This window comes from Felis catus, chromosome B1, assembly GCF_018350175.1.
Source record: "Felis catus isolate Fca126 chromosome B1, F.catus_Fca126_mat1.0, whole genome shotgun sequence".
Lineage (NCBI taxonomy): Eukaryota > Metazoa > Chordata > Mammalia > Carnivora > Felidae > Felis > Felis catus.
Window position 1 is genome coordinate 16,005,480 of NC_058371.1, and position 20,823 is coordinate 16,026,302.

Consider the following 20,823-nt stretch of genomic DNA (forward strand, 5'->3'; position numbering starts at 1 on the left):
AAAATAAATGTATACTGGGCAAATTTTAGAAATATATACTAATATATATTAGAAATTCAGAAATATAAAAATGTGACACATAGAACCTTACAGTCACAGGAAATACAAAACACCTCGTTTCGTGTATGCACATACTCTTGTTGCAGAGAAGAAGAATAATATGGTCAAAGCTTTTAACCCTAAAACACTTACAATAGTATAAAATTCTATAGAGGAAATAAAATGGAAAGTAAGATGTCACAGAAAACAAAGGAGAAATGTAAAGTATCCAACTATAAAAGATGAGCTTGTCTTGAAATTTTTAAAATAGATGACGGTGGCTATCAAACCCCTGTGGTATTTTGCATTCAATTAGATTCATTTAAGAGCGATATAATAATTTTATTTTAAAATTTCACTCTTCACACTATGCCAGAAATTACATCTCTTCTGTTACTTAAACTTTTGTTGAATAATTTTACACATAAAGTTGAAAGTTTGGGGGGCATGCCTACGTTTTCAGAATTATTTTAGGGTCACATGAGCCAGAGGTTTGAAAGCCACTCACATTAGCTATAGACTAACGTTTGGCAATCAGTGGGAAAATGCAATATTCAACCTAAGCCGAGGGCACTCTGCCACCTGGTGGCTTAGAAATTTTCATGGTCACTAAGCAGAAATAAAAGCCTCTTCTCACATCAGGCATGATGATGAACTCATTCTTAATAAATAGAATTAGGGACGCGACTTATTTCATTACAAGATGTACGGGGACAGAGGAATAAATAAAGTGGTTCACTCTGAATATTATCATTGGAAATCCAGGAACTTATCATTGGTAGTTTTTTTTTACTGGGTAGGAAAATATCTAAAGTTTCTCACCTAAGATCCACTCATTTATGTAGTTTTCTTTTGTGAACTTAAGTAAAAGCAACTTTTCGTTGTTATTTTAACATGAAAAAAAAATTGATCCACTATGTGCAGTGTAGAAGTGAAATCACCAAAGATTCCATCATGCACAGTACTTTACTGAGAAAGCATATATGTAAATTTGTTACTTGCTTTCAATGGCCGATTGAAATTCCTGTTGACTAATGACATTTTCTCTTAACTTGTCCATCTCTCTGTCAAAAATAAGCAAAAAATAAGAAAATGTAGAGCTAGTCATAGTAAATCCGGTAGCTATATTTCTAACTTCCTGAAAATCATTCGACAAGTCCTCAAACTTACAAGGTGATAGCATTTTAAAATGGCCCCATTTCCAGGATGTGTGATTTGAACTTCTGTGGGTATTCTTCTACCACATTCTCTAGATAACTTGGAACAGACAGAAAAGAAAATATAGTCTCAGGATGAAGCTTCACAATCTTCGGAGTTATTGATAACACACAAATCAAACTGCAGATGATTTCAGAGCTCTCAGTCCCTTTCACAGAAGTGCCAGCTGAAGTATATTTCTCTCACATCCCTGTCCAAAACCAGATTCCGTTTACTAGGTACTGTAAACATGGCTGGCTTTGCAACGTCCTTCAGAGGAGAAAGTCACCAATACAGAAACAAAAAAACAAAAGTGGAACATCCACCTTGAGTAAAATCTTACTTGAAAGTAGTCAAGAGTAAGAGAAAACCAATTTGAAACAAATTTGCCAATTTGACTTCAATTCCAATTAAGTGGAGCCGAATCCTCTCTAGTCACAAAATCTATTTTTAAAAATGTAACATAAAGAGGCTCAGTCTGTTGAGCGGACCAGGTCTTGATATTGGCTCAGGTCATGATTGGCTCACAATTCGTGAGTTCAAGCCCCATGTCCAACTCTGCGTTGACTGTGCAGAGCCTGGTTGGGATTCTGTCTCCCTCTCTCTGCTCCTCTCCTCCCTCAAAATAAATAAAAATGAACTTAAGAAATATAACATAAAAATTATCATCATGTCTTAAGTTGAAAAGGGATACGGTATCAGGAACCCAGTGTCAGTCAGCTGACGCTGACAAAAAGGACAGAGACGAGATGTGCTCCACCCTGAGCCTTTGAAGGAGCCTGTCTGATGACGTGATGCCCAGAGCAGTTGTGACCCTGACGTGATGAGACCAAAGGTGACAAGTCAGCTTGCAGGTGGCAGAGCACAGGGTCTAGGGCCCCCGGTGCCATAATGGCGTGGCCAAAACAACCCTGGAACCCTTAACTCCCAGAGTTTTTATCTTGCAAGATTACGAAATGTCTTTATTGCTTAAGCCACATTGAGTTAGATGTCACAGGTAGCCAAAATCATTCCAGCTTCTACATTACAGAAGGATGTTCCTGACAACAGAATCATTCAACCCCCCTGCCCCCCCGCCAACTGTCCCTTGGGTATAATCAGCATCCTCGCCCAGAGGGCCTACGCACACTGGGTCCCCTCACAGAGTAAAGAAGATGGCGGCTCTGTCAGTGACAGTCGGACCACGTTGTGTTTGTCTTCTACCACGTGACGTCTGGTGGGGGTACAGATAAGAGTGGGGTCAGCGGGAGAGGCGGATCCCCTCCATAACTGCCCTGTCTGGGTTCTGGGAGGGTGCACCCTCATGGGGCAGGGTAAACTTCATTACGCGTCGTGGTCAGGTGGGAGGTTTAACCCAAGCCCTAGCTTTCCTGAGCCACGTGTGCTAGGTCTCGTGTGTTGCCAGGCCCCAGAAGTAACCAAGAACCCCGGTGAGGAAGTTTCCCCAGAGGCGGCTGCCATGCCATGGGCAAAATGGCTCTGTGGAGAAACACTAGCTGGGCAGGGTTGAATGGGCATGTCAGCCAAATCCTGCAGGGTGACAGCCATCAGACGCTGGGTTGAGCTCACGTCAGCCAGGGACAACCGCCAGGAGCACGGCACCAACAACACACCCTGACTGTCCACACTCGTCTCTGCATCAGAGACCCGCAGGGCATCCCTGACCAGATAGCTGAAGAACACTGCCCAGAGGCCAGAGGACAGCAGACACACGCTAAGCAGGCGAGAGAATATTGGCTGCAGGTCACATAAGCTGCACTCCTTCCCTCCCTCTCCTTTGTTGTTGAAAGAAGCAGGCCCGGAGGACAGAATCTCTGGGAGACTGACCCTTTCATCCAAGTCAGCCTGAATACCTCCCTAAAAGAGAAAACCTACCAGGTAGACTAAGGCTTAAACGAGCCTGGGAGCGCCTGGGTGGCTCAGTCGGTTAAGCTTCGGACTCTTGATTTCAGCTCAGGTCATGATCCCAGGATTGTGGGACTGAGCCTCATGCTGGGCTCTAGCACTGAGCATGCAGCCTGCTTGACATTTTGTCTCTCTCTCCCTCTGCCTGCCTCCCCCCACTCATACTCTCTTTCTCTCTCTAAAATAAAAAAAAATTTTTTTTAGCAAGACTGGAAACTGTTAATTTTTGCCATCAGCCTGTGAGCAGGGGTGATGGAGAGGAGTTGGGGGCGGGGCTGGAAGGCTGGATTCATTATAGACAAAAATAGCATATGTTTTAGCAGCACACGTAAGTTGTAATGTGAGTTCAATTTATAACCTTGCTACACACACTATTTCATAAGGAAAGTGATGGCGTTTGGCCTGGGTGTTGGATGAGGGAGGGTCCTGGGGACAGACTGGGAGACCGGGAGTCTGGAGGTAGGTTTGCTTTCTGTGGATACCTTTTATAGTCTGAATATCTTACCATGTGTACAGATTACTTCTTCAATTTAAAAAAAGTGGCGGGTTGGGGCACCTGGATGGCTCAGTCGGTGGGGAAGCCGTCTGATTCTTAACCTTGGCTCGAGTCATGGTTTCACGGGTTCATGAATTTGAGCTCTGCATCAGGCTATGGATGGACTATTAGTGTGGAGCCTACTTGGGATTCTGTCTCTCCCTTTCTCTCTCTGTCCCTCCTCGGCTCTCTGTCTCTCCCTCTCAGAATAAATAAATAAACTTAAAAAGAAAAGTAGTTAGTAAAAAAACCAATGAAAGTAAATGGCATGAAAACCGTAAATAAATAAAAGATAATTTTTTGAAGACACAGTGGGCCAGCCAAGAGACGGCACACCTCGAAAGCCGTACTTAGCAGGTAACCCTGAAGAGGAGGGGAGGCAAAGGAGAACACCATACGGCCTCCTCGAGTCACCCAGGCACGGGGAGGGGCTCCCGCTGGCCAGGCACAAAGCTGGACAATCGCTACTGGGAGCAGCAAATCTAACTGTGACAGGCTAGTGGCAAAGTGAGGCAGTGCAGCCCGGAGGTTACAGGAATGAGCTGTAGCACCAGGCTGGTTTGAGTCTGGGCTGCATTTACTAGCTGATGACTTTGGGCAGATTCTTTACCCTCTCCTTGCCTCAGTTCCTTTGTATGTCAGTTGAGAAGAACGACTCATTTTTTGTCAGACGACGCTGTCATAAAGGTTAAGTGTAAACATCAGAATTGTTCCTGGTGGACAGTAAATGCACAGCTACTACTGTTATTTCTGGAATTGACCGAGAGGGAAAAAAAAGACGCCAAGCCTTTCAAATTCTAAGCTCGGAGAACCACTGTCTCTTGGGGCCAGTCAACAGCACAGGCATCGACACCCTCCTCTTTCCTCAACTCTGGCCCCAGTCAATATGACAGTGGACCCAGATCAGGAAAAGTTTGATGGTCACGAAGAAAGTCTATCCCTGACACTCATTTCACCTGCCCAGCAGGGAGGGGGCAGTTGCGTGGGAAGGCGGCCAAGAAAACAACACGTCAAGCTGTGGAGGTCCAGAAGCACGGGATGCTGACATCTCACTTCCTGGTTACAAGCTGCTTGACATTGGAACTTGTCAGGGGAGGGAGGAGATGACATGGTGAGACAATTTGGGGGAGGAGAGCAGGACACACAACTCCCGGCTCTGAGGAATGGGCCACGGGCCCTGGTCATGCGTCCAGACCCCATACCTGGGAACCACAGAAAGTAAGTAAAATTAGGAGCATAATCACCCCGCGTGATAGATGAATATGCTAAATAAGTTGGAAACATTTGTAAATCCAATGTAAACACACCAGGCCAAAAATGCACTCAGTCTTTAAGGAGTTTACAATGCAGACACAATTATAATGGAATATACAGTAGGTTTTATGAGACAGTTATAAGAACACAGAGGAGGGCATCTAAATCAGATGGGAGGCTCCAAGAAGGCTTCCTGGAGGAGGTGACCCTTCGACTGAATTTAAAGCATGAATATTAACTAATTAGAGACAAAGGGGGAGCACCTGGGTGGCTCAGTCACTTAAGTGTCTGACTTCGGCTCAGGTCATGATCTCGTGGTCTGTGAGTTCGAGCCCTGCATTGGGCTCTGTGCTGACAGCTCTGAGTCTGGAGCCTGCTACGGATCCTGTGTCTCCCTCTCTCTCTGCCCCTCCCCGGCTCATGCTTTGTCTGTCTCTCTCTCTCTCAAAAATAAAAATAAAAATAAAATAAAATAAAACAAAATAAAATAAAATAAAATAAGAAACAAAGGGGATGAGGAGAGTATTTCAAGATCAACACACAAGAAGTGGAGGTAAGAAATCATGCAATTCACACACACTGTGGAGCAGCTGAGACGGAGGAGGATGTGTGTGTGTGTGTGTGTGTGTGTGTGTGTGTGTGTGGAGGGGGGTGATAGCAGATGAGGCAAGAGAGAAAGGCCATATCCAGATAATGCAAGACCTGGCATGCAAAACCAGAAGGATTTTACTTTAATCTTAAGTCGGGGGAACGACAGGTGGTACACGGGAAAGTGACATGATGACATTTGCAGTTTAGAAGGCTCATCTACATAGCACTGTGTGCCGGTCCAGGAAGAGGTGGGCAGACTGGAGGCAGGTGGACCAGCTCCGAGGGCCTGCTGCAATCTAGGAGAGGAGAAACAGTGTCTGATTAAAATGAGAGAGAACGGAGAAGATGGGTGAGACGGCCAGGAAGTAGTCTCTACATTCCTTGGTGACCAGTTAAGTGCGAGACGAGGAAGAATGGGAATCTAGGATGCTTTTTAGTTTTATCTGATTTGGACAGACGCCGAGAGAGAGACAGGAGACCTGGGAGGTGGAGCAGGCATTGAAAGTAGTAAGTTTGAGGTGAAGCTTATAACACACGTATGCGTCTGACACTCAAGCAAAAAGAGGTCTGAGCTAGCCAGGTAGATATGAGAGTAATCAGCACAGAAGTGACATTGAAGCTATGCGTGTGCGTGAACGCGCTTCTAAGAACGTATAAATGAGAATAGCATCTGGGCAGTATTGGCACGTAACGAATGAGAAGCTAGAACCCACCAAGGAACCTATAAAGAAGCAGCCGGAGAGGAGAGTGGAAAACCAAAAGAATGTGACGTCGTACAGTAAAGCCAAGAGTAAATACAGATTTAGGAAGAAGTGTGGGTGTTCGGTAGAGGTAAATGTTCCAGAGAAGTCATATAAACCAGGGACTGGAGAACATGCCTTTTGTTTGGCATCGTGGAGCGTGGAGGTCCCAGGAGACCTCAGCAAGAGTAACTCCAAGGGGGAAGGAGAACCAAAGCCGGTGGATTGTGTCGCGAATGAGAGAGTGGAGAGCAAATGGCACTTCAGGAAGAGTCTGCCAGGGACACAGAAGGTAGAAAGATGCTGGAAGAGAATCTAGGTTTGCAGGAAAGGCTTTCGCCACGTTCACCCAGGAGTCTGGAAATAAGCAAACACAGCAGGGTGCAATCGCCCAAGTAAATTACGTTGAAGTTGAATTCTGGTTTAAAATTGAGAGGTAGATTGTTATGCTAAGTGAAATAAGTCCTACAAGAGAAAGACAGATACCATATGTTTTCACTCTTATGTGGAACCTGAGAAACTTAACAGAAGACCATGGGGGAGGGGAAGGAAAAAAAAAAGTTAGGGAGGGAGCCAAACCATAAGAGACTCTTAAAAACTGAGAATAAACTGAGGGTTCATGGGGGGGTGGGAGGGAGGGGGGTGGGTGATGGGCATCGAAGAGAGCACCTGTTGGGATGAGCACTGGGTGTTGTATGGAAGCCAGTTTGACAATAAATTTCATATAAATAAATAAATAAAATTGAGAGGTAGAAAGTAAGTGCTGGCCAAGATGCCCCACTCCTTTGAGGTCACCAATCGGAAATATTTGACAACTGGGGCGCCTGGGTGGCTCAGTCGGTTGGGCGTCCGACTTCGGCTTAGGTCCTGGTCTCACTGTTCATGAGTTCGAGCCTCGCATTGGGTTCGGTGCTGACAGCTCAGAGCCTGGAGCCTCCCTCAGATTCTGTGTCTCCCCCTCTCTCTGCCCCTCCTATGCTCATGCTCTGTCTCTCTATATCTCTCTATAATAAATAAATGTTTAAAAAAATTTTTTAACAAAAAAAAGAGAACTATTTGACAACTAATTAGTCTTCCAGGAACACCTATTGAAAGAGCCTCGGTCATTCGCTTCCAGACCTATTGCTCAAGCACCGCAGCTTGGTTGGTTGATTTTTCACTGAGTTTGCCTGAGTGGGTTTCCCACTCTCCATGTTGTGAGAAGATCCACGTCAGCTTTTATCTCTGAAGAGAGAACAGTCCAGCAAACAGGGACCTGATGTGCACCTAATGTAGTATGAAATCAATCTGTTGACCACCAGACGGAGAAATGCAGGACTTCTGATCATCTGTGTGTTGGGAAGCAACACAGAGAGAATTTCTGCCCAATAGAGAAGAACATTCTAGGTGATTCTGAACCTATGTCTGTTGAGGGATTGTGGAAGATGTCAGGGACCCAGGAGCACTGAGTCCTGTCAATGGCTTGTATTACTTTATGTACCTAGATCTATAGTACTAGTCACAGGACAATATTTAACAAATGTTACAGTATATGTTTCCTTAAGTTAATTTACATAAATGTAAACACATTCCACATTACTACAAATATTCTGCATTTAGCTATAGCTTAGGGGTATTTTTTGGCTCAAAGAATATTAGTTGGTCTCTTGGAACCCTACAGAACAAAGTACCATAATGATACAAACTTTTTCCTACCTTTCGGAGAAGTGCAATTCTTTATTTACACATATACTCACTAAGTTTCACATCAGTAAAATAAACTCATAAAATAGTATGAAGCGTTAAGCATTCTACCATTTAACAAAACTTCCTAAAGTTATTTTCACAGTGTTTGAGAGGACTCTAAGGGCAAATCACAGTAAAACATTCGGGAGTCTTTTTCCTCTCAAATCCTAACATCAAATGTGGTGTTTATGTTAGAAAGACTGCCAAAGCAGACTGCAACCTTACACTTAGACATAAATGAACTCCTCTCTTCCAGTCATAAACAAAACCGAAAGCTTCAAGCCAAAGATCCCTCCCAAAGCAGGCTTTAGTCATTCTTTCCCCAAAACCTAGGCACATACATGATATATCACAGGGCCTAGTCTCGGCTGGGGTTTGGAATTTCCTTTCTTGGTTCTACCAATTGGAGTGAAGAAAACTAATCCCTTCAGTGCTGGAACACACTGTCAAGCTATTCTAAATCACTACGGGCTAGAAATCGCCTGAGTTTTCTTCTCGTGATTCAAAACCAGATATCAAGACCAGGCTAAAAATCATGTTGACAAGTAAATTAGGAAGAAAGAATAAAATGTTAATGGAAAGCGAGCTGAGTGAGAGTCTCTGTGTCCCTCTTCAAATCAAGCCCACGGATATAGTCCAAGAGCTTGTGATGTCCTCCTTGGCCCGGTGGTCAGAAATAGGCATCTGAAATTCTAGTATGTGACGCACTGGCTGTTTCACTCTGGGTCCCTCTCTGGGCTTCTGTCTCTCACACACAGAATGAGGGGATTTGCCTGCAGCATTGCTAAGAGGTCTTTGCCTTAACTTTGAAAATCGCTGACTTTTTTTCCACTAGTTAATATATATCTTAAACATGCCTCTAAGTCACAACAGGGCACCTGGCGGACTCATAATACATGTTCTTTAAACTAACTAACTAGTTTGGATACTGAGAACAAGAGGCTCTTTGGTAATTATATGATGAAGTATAGCTTATGAGATCTTTTTCTTTCAGAGTAGGAAGAGAAAGTCACACAGTGGCAAGCGGCTGGACTAAAATATTTCTAAAATATTTCTGGTGACTCCAGCTCTGTTAGATCTGCGTGGCTCAAATATCCAAGTCTCTCAGAAACCTAAAGAATTCCTTTTACTCGTAAATGCCAACAGGATCTGCATGCCCCAAATGCCAAATCTGGACCACCTGGGGAATGCATTTTACAGACAAAATTGCAGAAGCGTAATCCCAAACAAAGAGAACTGTAGTGGGCCTTCCAAACAGAGAAATAACCTGGGCAGCTGTGATTTTCACTTCAAATATAAAATGGAATAATAGGAAATAAAATTATACTTAAGCAGCTATGTGCAGAAAATAAAACAGGACATGCTGTAAACGGTGTAAAAGAACTAAACGCCTACCTCTATTACTTATTTTTACATACGTTGAGCTCAGTTTTGCCATTATGGAACCTTTCACCTTGGACAAGTTAGTTTTCTATTTTTGGATTTCTCATCTAGAAAAAAGTAAAGTTTGGGGTGTGGAAAAATGGCCCAGATAAATTTGAGAGTCACCTTTAGCTCCTATGATTCTCCGTAATACTACTTTTCTGGTTCCAGAGGTCACAGAGTTCATGTCACAAATTTGTTTTAACATGGATGCGAATGAGGACATTATGCTAAAGCAAAAGAAGCCAGGCATGGAAGGACAAATACAGGATGATTCCTCTCATGTGAAGCATCTAAAATCATTGAAACAGAAAGTAGAAAAGTTATCATCAAGGGTGGTGGAAAGGGGCGGGAGGCGGGGTGGTTAGTGCTTAGTGGATACAGGGTTTCAGTTTTGCAAGATGAAATGTTTTAGTCGCACAGCAACGCAATTACACTTAACACTACTGAAGTGTACACTGGAAAATTGTTAAGATGGTTAATTCAATGGTATGCATTTTTTTACCACAATAAAAAATAATTTTGTCTTAGTATAAAGAGAAAGAAATTTAAAGCCATCCGAAATTCAACCACTGAAGGAAAAATTTCTATTAACCAGTTGACGCTTGTCTGCCAGATATGTTCACTATTATTTGCTTAAATGTTTATTTATTCATTTTGAGAGACAGAGAGCAAGAGAGGGGCAGAGAGAGAGTGAATCCCAAGCAGGCTCCACACCGTCAGCACAGAGCCAGAGGCGCGGATCAGTTTCACGAACTGTGAGTTCATGACCTGAGCCAGTTTCAAGAGTCAGACGCTTAACCAACCGAGTCACCCAGGGACCCCTCAACATTATTTTTTTTAACAGCTAACGAGTGCCTACCCTGTGGTTCTGTCTGCTGGAAACAAAATAATGGGCATGACATAGACCCAGCCTTCACGGGTAAGGAAGTGGCAATTATAGTAAAGGGCAGTAATAAGTTCTACGGTAAGGGGACACACAGAGAGTAATGGAAGCATAGAGAAGGAGCAAGCAAACCAGGGTAGGGATGAGGAAAAGCTTCCCATCTGAGATGTAAAAGATGAGAAGATATCAAGGCAAAAAGAAGGCAACAGCACTCTGGCCAGAAAGCACGGATGGAAGCCAAGCATGCTACTACAGATGGGGACAGAGGACCTTCAGAGATGAGGTGCCAAAGAGCAGCAGGGGCAGGATTACAAGGGGCTCTGGACCCCGTGTTCATGAGCCCGAACGTTTTCTTTTTTTCTTTCCTTTTTTTAAATGTTTATTTATTTTTGAGAGAGGGAGAGACAGAGGCAGAGTGCGAGTGGGGGAAGGGCAGAGAGAGAGAGAGCGAGATACAATCTGAAGCAGGCTCCAAGCTCTGAACTGTCAGCACAGAGCCCGATGTGGGGCTGGAACCTACGAACCATGAGATCGTGACCTGAGCCGAAGTCCGGCGCTTAACCATCTGAGCCACCCAGTCGCCCCAAGCCCGAACATTTTCTAAATGCTGTTGCTCCGATGGATGGAGAGCGGTAAGTGTGGAACGGACAAGATTAGATTTGAATTTTGAAAGATCTCTTGGCTTGGATGCAGAGAATGGATGGTAGGGGTCACGCTCAGTCGAGGGAGGCCGTTTAGGTGGCCGTGAGCCAGCATGATGAGACAGGTAAAGGCACAGCCACGGTCATGCTGCATTTGCAGTTTGGGACTTAAGTTTTTTCACTTAGTATTCCATAATTAGCATTTTCCCATTTCAGTAAAAAAAAAACTGTGGTAATCCTTTCTGATGGCTGCATGGTATTTCATGGTATGGAAATTCTATGATTGATTTAACTACTCGTCTATGTTTGAATGTTGTTTCCAAGTTTTTGTTATTCTTTTTACTTTTTATTAAAAAGATATTTTAAGTTTATTGATTTATTTTGAGAGAGACAGAGACAGCGCAAGTGGGGAGGGGCAGAGAGAGAGGGAGACAGAAAATCCCAAGCAGGCTCTGTGCTGCCAGGACAGAACCTGATGCAGGGCTTCAACCGGTGAAACTGAGAGATCATGACCTGAGCTGAAGCCAAGAGTCAGATGCTTAACGGACTGAGCCATCCAGGCACCCCTAAGTTTTTGTTATTCTGAAACAAGAGGGATGATTATTTTGGTACAAGATCCTTATCTACATTTTAAAGATATTTTCATAAATGTTCAGATTATATAATGCCTTGCAGCAATGGCAGAAGATATGTGAAAGAGATGATTATAATCCAGGCATGGAAGGCAATGTTACCAAAGGGGTGTGTGTGTGTGTGTGTGTGTGTGTGTGTGTGTGGGTGGGTACACAGCTTTACTTTGTCCTAAAAGGCCATTCTGGATGCCAGGCCTTCCAAAGAAGGTATAATATAACATCCTCCATATTGCACGGGACAGGGGAGACTGTGGGTTTGAGCTCCACAGTGCGTTGCTCTATCCAGGCAAAAGGTCAAGTGCTGCAGAAGGCCAAAGCTAAAAATAAAGTGTGGCACTGGGAACATTAAGGAGCATTAAGGGGGAAGTGAATCATACTAAATTCGCACACGTGTATCCTCCCAAGACACTGTGTAACCTCCTCAGCCAGGGAAAGTAGACCAATTCTTACTTGAAACTAATTTTAATAATAATGCTAATAATTTTAGTAACAAGACAGAGAAGTTTCATTCCTGTCGCACTCTGTTCCCAAAGGCCAAATTCTCACGAACCATCTATGGACCAGGCTGGCCCATGTCCATGAACACGGGTCCTGAGAGAGATACAGCACCACGAAGGTGAGGAATCTGAGTCTCCCTGAAAGTTTACCAATGGTTAGAGGACTAGAAGACTATCGCAGCCGTGTGGAGGGTCCGTACAAACTGTGCATGGACTTGGAGAGGATTTTGATCCCTTCATCACTGTCCTGGAGGTTCCACAGGAACTCCGGATAACTACTGCCAGTTGCACTGCATATAAGATTGCGTCTCTTCAGGAAATCATTAAAGGATTCCTCCTTCAGATGCGAGTCAAATTTTTTCAGGACTGAAAAGAAATCGTCTTTTCCAATGTCTGAGAGAAAGAGAGAGACAGAGGGACAGAGCAGAGAGACAAGAGACAGAGAGGGATCGAACACCAGTACTTTACAGAGTTTCCATGTGAATCATAGATTTGAGTTTTTTAATTTTTTCTCCTTACTAAGAGTCATGAGGAAGATGGTGGAGAACAATTTGGGGAATTTATTCAGCATATTTTTTAGAACATCTACTATGTAAGTATAAAATACAATGGGGTTATAAAGTCATAGTGACTGTCTTCTTATGGCTTACAATATAATTGCAGAGCTAAAACTCCACGATAACAATTATTACAAGTATGCAAGGTAACGATTATCTATCAGGTGCTACAACAGCCCCCAAGAGGCGGGGCTCACTTCCTGCTGGGACATCCAGGAAGAAGAAGATAGCAGGGAAATTTTTTAATGAAAGGTTATTTCTTTCTAAATAGAGCCTGTATATTTAAGACTAACAATTTACAATTTTATAAAATTATATCATTCATACAATGATAAAAGGAATATATAAAAAATGCTCCACACTTAGATCACATAACTTTTCTGATTAGATAACTTAATCTATAGGTTCATTCTCAGACTTCATTTAACTCAGCTGATTCATCCCCTTTGGCAGAACTAAAAATCCAAGCGAATTAGGTCGATTTTGTATTTTGCTTACAGAGTGTCCCCACCTTGACTAGATATACTGGGATTTCTAAGGATCCAGGAAATGCTTTTCAGAGACTCACAGCAAAAGAGGAAGAAAAGCAGAGAGCTTTGATAAAAATGCAAACTGGATAATAGAGTCAGGGAACTATTTACATGAATAACAACTATGTGCCTAATGAATCTTGAAATTAATAAAAACAACTTTAAAAAGTATTTTGGCAATACAAGGTCAAACCAGGCGAAGTCTACAGAACCTACTGGCCTCTTTGTCTTCAAGTTGGTTCAAAAAATGCAATTCCAATGGTAAGCATTTACTAAATGCTAACTATGGTTTCCCAGTGGCGGTTATAAAGGTTAGTAAGACAAAGGCCCAAACTTCAGGAACTACTGTCTAGTAGGGAAAGTGGACATGCCAATACAGGTTAAATAACATAATAACACTTACAAACATTCAATTGATTTTTAAAACCATTAAGATTGATAAATCCAAGTGTTGGCAAGTAAGTATTAGAGGCTGAATTGTGTTCCCCTAAAATTCACATATTGATATTCTAACCCCCAGGATAACTCAGAACGTGACTGTATTTGGAAATAGGACTGTTTAAAAGGTAATTAAGGTAAAATGAGGTCAAGAGTGAGCCCTAATCCAATATGACCAGTGTCCTTATAAGAAGAGGAGGGGTGCCTGGGTGGCTCAGTTGGTTAAGGGTTGGACGTCAGCTCAGGTCATGATCTTGTGGTTCATGAGTTCAAGACTGGTGTTGGGCTCTGTGTTGACATCTCATAGCCTGGAGCCTGCTTCAGATTCTGTGCCTCCCTCTCTCTCTCTGCCCCTCCCCCGCTCACACTCTGTCTCTCTCTCTCTCTCAAAAAATAAACATTAAAAAAAAGAAGAGGAGGAGGAGATCAAGACACAGACACAGAGGCAAGACCTTGTGAGGACATGGGGAGAAGGCAGCCATCTCCCACCCAAAGAGAGAGGCCTCAGAGGAAACCAACCTACCAACACTTTGATCTTGATCTTCTAGTCTCCAGAAATACGAGAAAGTAAATTTCTGTTGTTTAGGCCAGTCGGCTATTCAGTTATAGCAGCTTCAGCAAGCTCATAAAGCAAAGATAGAGGCAGAGGAAACTTTTCTACATTGCTGGTTAATAGACTGTTACAATCATTTTGGAGAGGCAGGAGCCCTGGTAGCCAACAATTTCATCTGAAGTGTCCACCCTGCAATGAGAAAAAATGAAATATGGCCTTTTGTAGCAACGTGGATGGAACTGGAGAGTGTGATGCTAAGTGAAATAAGCCATACAGAGAAAGACAGATACCATATGGTTTCACTCTTATGTGGATCCTGAGAAACTTAACAGGAACCCATGGGGGAGGGGAAGGAAAAAAAAAAAAAACAAAACAGGTTAGAGTGGGAGACAGCCAAAGCATAAGAGACTGTTAAAAACTGAGAACAAACTGAGGGTTGATGGAGGGTGGGAGGGAGGAGAGGGTGGGTGATGGGTATTGAGGAGGGCACCTTTTGGGATGAGCACTGGGTGTTGTATGGAAACCAATTTGTCAATAAAGTTCATATTAAAAAAAAAAATGAAGTGTCCACCCTGCAGAAAGTCTCACAAATATGTCCAAGAAAACATGTAGACGGTTGTTCAGTGCAGCATTACCTCTAATTGTGAAGACCTTGAACCAAATAACCCTTTCTTGGTAGGAAAAGAAACTGGTTTATTTCATTCATACAATGGAATAGTAAAGAATTAGAACGACTGAACTCATGTGCGTGCCTATACCCACATGGATAAATCTCCAAGCCAATGCTCAGTGAAAAAAAAATTGCAAAGGTATTTGTAGGTTTAATAACATTTGTGTGTAATTTTAAAACAGAGTTGTATATGGGGGGGCCTGGGTGGCTCAGTCGGTTAAGCGTCCGACTTTGGCTCAGGTCATGATCTCACGGTTGGTGGATTCAAGCCCCGCGTTGGGCTCTGTGCTGACAGCTCAGAGCCTGGAGCCTGCTTTGGATTCTCTCTCCCTCTCTTTCTGCCTCTTCCCTGTTCATGCTCTCTCTCTCTCTCTCTCTCTCACTCTCAAAAATAAATAAACATTTAGGGTCGCTGGGTGGCGCAGTCGGTTAAGCGTACGACTTCAGCCAGGTCACGATCTCGCGGTCCGTGAGTTCGAGCCCCGCGTCAGGCTCTGGGCTGATGGCTGAGAGCCTGGAGCCTGTTTCCGATTCTGTGTTTCCCTCTCTCTCTGACCCTCCCCCGTTCATGCTCTGTCTCTCTCTGTCCCAAAAATAAATAAACGTTGAAAAAAAAATTTTTTTTTAATAAATAAACATTTAAAAAAAATTTTAAGAAACAGAGTTGTATGTTTTGCTTATGGATACATACAAATGTTTAAATTATAAATACATACACGGACATGAAATGTAACTAAGATAAGATTGTAGTTAAGAATACAGACTGGAGCTCCCTTGCTTACCAGTTACATAAACTTTGATAACTTCAATCTCTGTGCCTCAGTTTCCTCATCTGTAAAATGAAGTTAATAATAGTGCCTATCTCATTGAATTGTTGGGAAGTCCACCCTGCAGAAACCCTCATGTTTCTACACATGAGAAAATGTGTAGAAAATGTTTAGGGGTGCCTGGGTGGCTCAGTCGGTTGAGCATCTGACTTCGGCTCAGGTCATGATCTCACGGTCCATGGGTTCGAGCCTCACGTCAGAGCCCGGAGCCTGCTTCAGATTTTGTATCTCCCTCTCTCTCTCTGCCCCTCCCCATCTCATGCTCTGTCTCTCTCTCAAAAATAAATAAACCTTAAAAAAAATTTTTTTAAACAAAAAAAATGTTTAGCTTGGTGCTTGGCTCATAGTAAATGCTCAATATATATTAGCTTACTGGGTAAAATACTAACTTAGTAAATAAACATATGTTCAACTATACAGGTAACCAAATGTAAACAAAGTAAAATAAAATTGAGTGGTTATTTTTGGCCAAGCTTTATCTTGAAATGAAAATACTGTATTATGACAGGTGGGCACCTGGGTGGCTCAGTCGGTTAAGCATATGACTTCGGCTCAGGTTATGATCTCATGGTTTGTAAGTTTGAGTCCCACATTGGGTGAACTCATGCCCCGCTTTGGGTGAACATGAGCCTCACTTCAGGTGAGACCCGCTTCTCTCTCCCTGTCTCTCTCTCCCTGTCTCTCTCTCCCCCTCTCTCTCTCTGCCCCTCACTCACTTGCGCCCTCTATCTCCCTGTCTCAAAAAAAAAAAAAAAAAAAAAAAAAAAAGAGGGGCACCTGGGTGGCTCAGTCAATTGGGTGTCCAACTTCGGCTCATGTCATGGTCTTGTGGTTTGTGAGTTCAAGCCCCACATTGGGCTCACTGCTGTCAGTGAAGACCATGCTTCAGATCCTCTGTTCCTCTCTCTCTGCCCCTCCCTGGCTTGCACTATCTCAAAAGTAAACATTAAAAAAGAAAGAAAGAAAGAAAATATTATGATAAGCAATGTACTGTGATAGGCAATCTCTAGACCTTGGTACATGCACCCTTGAATAATGCCCTCCCCCTGAGTGTGGCCTGCATCTACTGACTTGCTGTAACAAACAGAATATGGCATCATCATGGGACGTTGCTTCCAAAATGAAGTTATAAAAAGAGCGAGGCTTCCTTCTCAGGCACTCTCTTTCTCTTGCTTACTTGTTCTGAGGCAAGCCAGCTGCTTGCTATGTTGTGAACTGCCCTATAAAGTGGCCCATGTGCCAAGGAACAAATGTGTCTGGTCATCAGCCAGTGAGCGAACTTAGATGTGGCTCCTCCCCAAGTTGAGCCTTGCTTCATCACTCCTAGCCAACAGCTGAACTGCAGTCTCATGAGATCCCTTGAGCCAGAAACACCCAGCCCAGATCCCTGACCAACAGAAACTGTGAGAGAATAAATCTTACTGTTTCCAGCTGACAAATTTTGAGGACTACTTTGTTAATGTGCACTAGATAACTAATACACCCAATATAGGCCAGGGTGAAAGCTAATGCTGTGCACATTGATAGTGTTAGTAAGAATGTGAATGGGTATAAATTTCTTGAGAGCAATTTTGGCACTATTCCTGAAGATATTTAAATTCTTTTCACCCTAAAAATGAAAATTTGTGTTAAGGAAATACGATCACAAAAATTGAGGTATATTTTTTAAAGTATTCAATGTAATAAATAAAACAGTGAATAACTGGTAACAACCTACATGCCCAACACTGATTGGGAAATTGTGATATAATAAGAAATACAGATTTTAGTCTTTAAGTCTGGCTCCTGGCCAGAGCCCCTAAAACTTTTGGCATTTCCTAAGTGATAAAGGTTCTAGGAGACTCTTTTGTTCTAACGTTTGGTCTTTGACTCCAGTTCCTGCCCCAGAGTTCCAAAATCCCTTAAAATTTCCCGGGTGATACTTGCGTCTCCTGTTCTAATGAGGCAAATCTTGGTGGGCTCCTGGATAGCTTCAGGATGGGGGCTGGTCACCAGAAAGACCAAGCTTAAAATGTCCAGGCCCATCTCCCATCCTTGGGCTAGGGCCTGGGGATTGAGTTAATAACCCATCCTGCACATATTACAAAGCTTCCATAAATATTTCTAAAGTATGGGGTTTGGAGAGCCTCTGAGTTGGTAAACATGTGTTGGTGTTGGGAGGGGGGCATGCCCAGAGACAGCATGGAAGCTCTGAATCCCTTCCCCCCTACTCCCATTCCTTGTCTTATGCATTTCTTCCATCTGCCTGTTCCTGAGTTGTATCCTTTTATAACAAACCAGTAATCTAGTAAGTAAACTGTTTTCCTGAGGTCTGTAAGCCATTCTAGAAAGCTACTAAACGCAAGGAGGGGTCATGACTTCTAGCTGATTGATCAGAAGCACAAGTGACAACTTGGGGTTGGTGTCTGGAGTTGGGGATGAGGGCAGTCTTGTGTGACTGAGGTCTTAACCTGTAGGATCTGATGCTAACTCCAAGTAGGAAAATTTAATTAAATGGCAGGACACCCAGTTGGTGGTGTCCACAGAGAACTGGAGAATTGCTTGGTGTGGGAAAAACCCACACACATTTGGTGACCGGATGTGAAGTATTGAGTGGAGAATGTTGAGAATAAAGTAGAAAAAATGGAAATTTTTCCTTTCAGGAATGGGAAATAAGTTATGGTATATCATTTGATAAAATCTTAAGCATACATGAAAATCATGCTAAAGTTCTAGTTAATGATTTGTTGAAATATCCACAATCTAATAATAACCATGTTCACAAAATAAAAATAATTGGGGTAATCCTAATTTTTTATTTATTTAATTTTTAAAAGACTAAATATGTAGCATCATGATCATAGCAAAGATCTCGAGTGATTAAGTTATTAGGTAATTTACATTTTCTTGGGTATATTTTTCCACAGGTTCAAATTTTTATATAATGAATATGTACTATTTTTTTAATTTGGAAAATCTTTAAGTGTAAAATAATTAAATATGGAACTAGTATAATTCTTAAAATACATTTACCTTGCCTATTTTTTCTGGATCATATTTTTCAAATTCTCTCATGTTCCTGAATCCCTCTCTGAACTTGTCTTTCAGCCACTTTTTTAATCAAGTAAATCTTCTTGTTCTTCCTCTATTTTTGGTATTTTTCTGACATGGCTTCCAGATATCACTGAAAAGGAAAGACGCCAAAGTAAATTTTGACTAAAGTTGCAGGATATAAAATTAATATATAGAAATGCATTTCTATACACTAACTTCAAAGTAGCAGAAAGAGTAATTAAGAATGTTTTCCCATTTACAATTGCACCCAAAAGAATACATTTCTATACACTAACTTCAAGTAGCAGAAAGAGTAATCAAGAAAACAATCCCATTTACAATTGCACCCAAAAGAATAAAATACCTTGGAATAAACTTAACCAAGGAGATGAAAGACCTGTACTCTTAAAACTATAAGACACTGATGAAAGAAATGAAGATGACACAAACAAATGGAAAGATATACCATGCTCATGGATTGGAAGAATTCATATTGTTAAAATGTCCATACTACACAAAGCAATCTACAGATTCAACGCAATCCCTATCAAAACATCAAGAGTATTTTTATATAACTAGAACAAATAATCCTAACATTTGTATGGAACCACAAAAGACTCCAGATAGCCAAGTAATCTTGAGAAAGAAGAACAAAGCTGGTGGTATCAGATTCTAAATTCCAAGATATGCTACAAAGCTACAGTCATCAAAGAAAGATTGATACGGGCATAAAAATAGACATATAGATCAATGGGACAGTCAACTAATATATGGCAAAGGAAGCAATAATAAACAACAGGAAAAAGACAATCTTTTCCATAAATGATGTTGGGAAAACTGGACAGCTATATATGCAAAAGAATGAAACTGGACCACTTTCTTTCACCATACACAAAAATAAACTGAAAATGGATTAAATACCTAACTGTGAGACCTGAAACCATAAAACTCCTAAAAGAAAACATAGGCAGCAATCTCTTGGGCATCACCCTAAGCAACCTATTCATGGATCTGTCTCTTCAGGCAAGGGAAACAAAGGCAAAAATAAACTATTGGGACTACACCAAAATAAAAAGCTTTTGCACAGCTAAGGAAACCATGAACAAAATGAAAAGGCAATGTAGTGAATGGGAGAAGATATATGCAAATATCAGATATATCCAATAAGGGATTAATATTCAATGTATATAAAGAACTTTACAACCCCCCAAAAATAAGTGTAGTAAAAAATAGGTAGAGGACCTGAATAGACATTTTCTTCAGTGAAGACATACAGATGGCCAACAGACACATGAGAAGATGCTCAACATCACTCATCATCAGGAAACTAAAACTCAAAACCACAGTGAGATATCACCTCATACCAGTCATAATGGCTAGTATCAAAAAGACAAACAAACAAACAAGCGTTGGCAAGGATGTGGAGAAAAGGCAACAGTTGTGCACTATTGGTGGGGATGTAAATTGGTGCCACCACTGTAGAAACAGTATAGAGGTCCTTAAAAAATTAAAAATAGAGGGGTGTCTGGGTGGTTCAGTCAGTTAAGCATCAAACTCTAGGTTTTGGTTCAGGTCATGATTTCACATTTTGTGAGATTGAGCCCCATGTTAGGCTCTGTGCTTTTAGCACAGAGCCTACTTAGGATTCTCTCTCTCCCACTCTCTCTGCCCCTCCCCAGCTCATGTACACTCATACCTGCACATGCTCCCTATCTCAAAATAAATAAACACAAACAAACAAACAAAGTTATTTAAAAATTAAAAACAGAAAAACCACATGATCCAGTAATTCCTTTACTGGGTATTTATCCAAGGAAAATGAAAAAATTAATTGAAAAAAGATATGTTCACTCTGTGTTTATTGCAGCATTAGGTACAATGGCCAAGATACGGAAGCAACCCAACTGTCCATCAACAGATGAATGGATAAAGAAGAGGTATGTGTATACACACACACACACACACATATACACCATTTGCAACAACATGGATGGATATATATATAATATATATATATATTCCATTATATATATGTATATACATGTATATGTATAATGGAATATTACTCAGCCATAAAAAAGAATGAAATCTTACCATTTGCGACAACATGGATGGACCTGGAAGGTATTAAACCAAGTGAAATAAGTCAGA

The 20,823-nt window shown here is 41.8% G+C and overlaps 1 long non-coding RNA gene across 1 annotated transcript; it reads right to left on the minus strand.

Moving 5' to 3' along the window:
* Positions 1-5,624: 5,624 nt before the first annotated feature.
* Positions 5,625-20,823, minus strand: LOC123384770. Its single transcript, XR_006596293.1, has 4 exons — positions 20,767-20,823; positions 18,652-18,802; positions 14,113-14,331; positions 5,625-5,817 (listed from the first exon to the last, which is right to left on the minus strand). It is a non-coding gene; the product is annotated as an uncharacterized LOC123384770 (long non-coding RNA).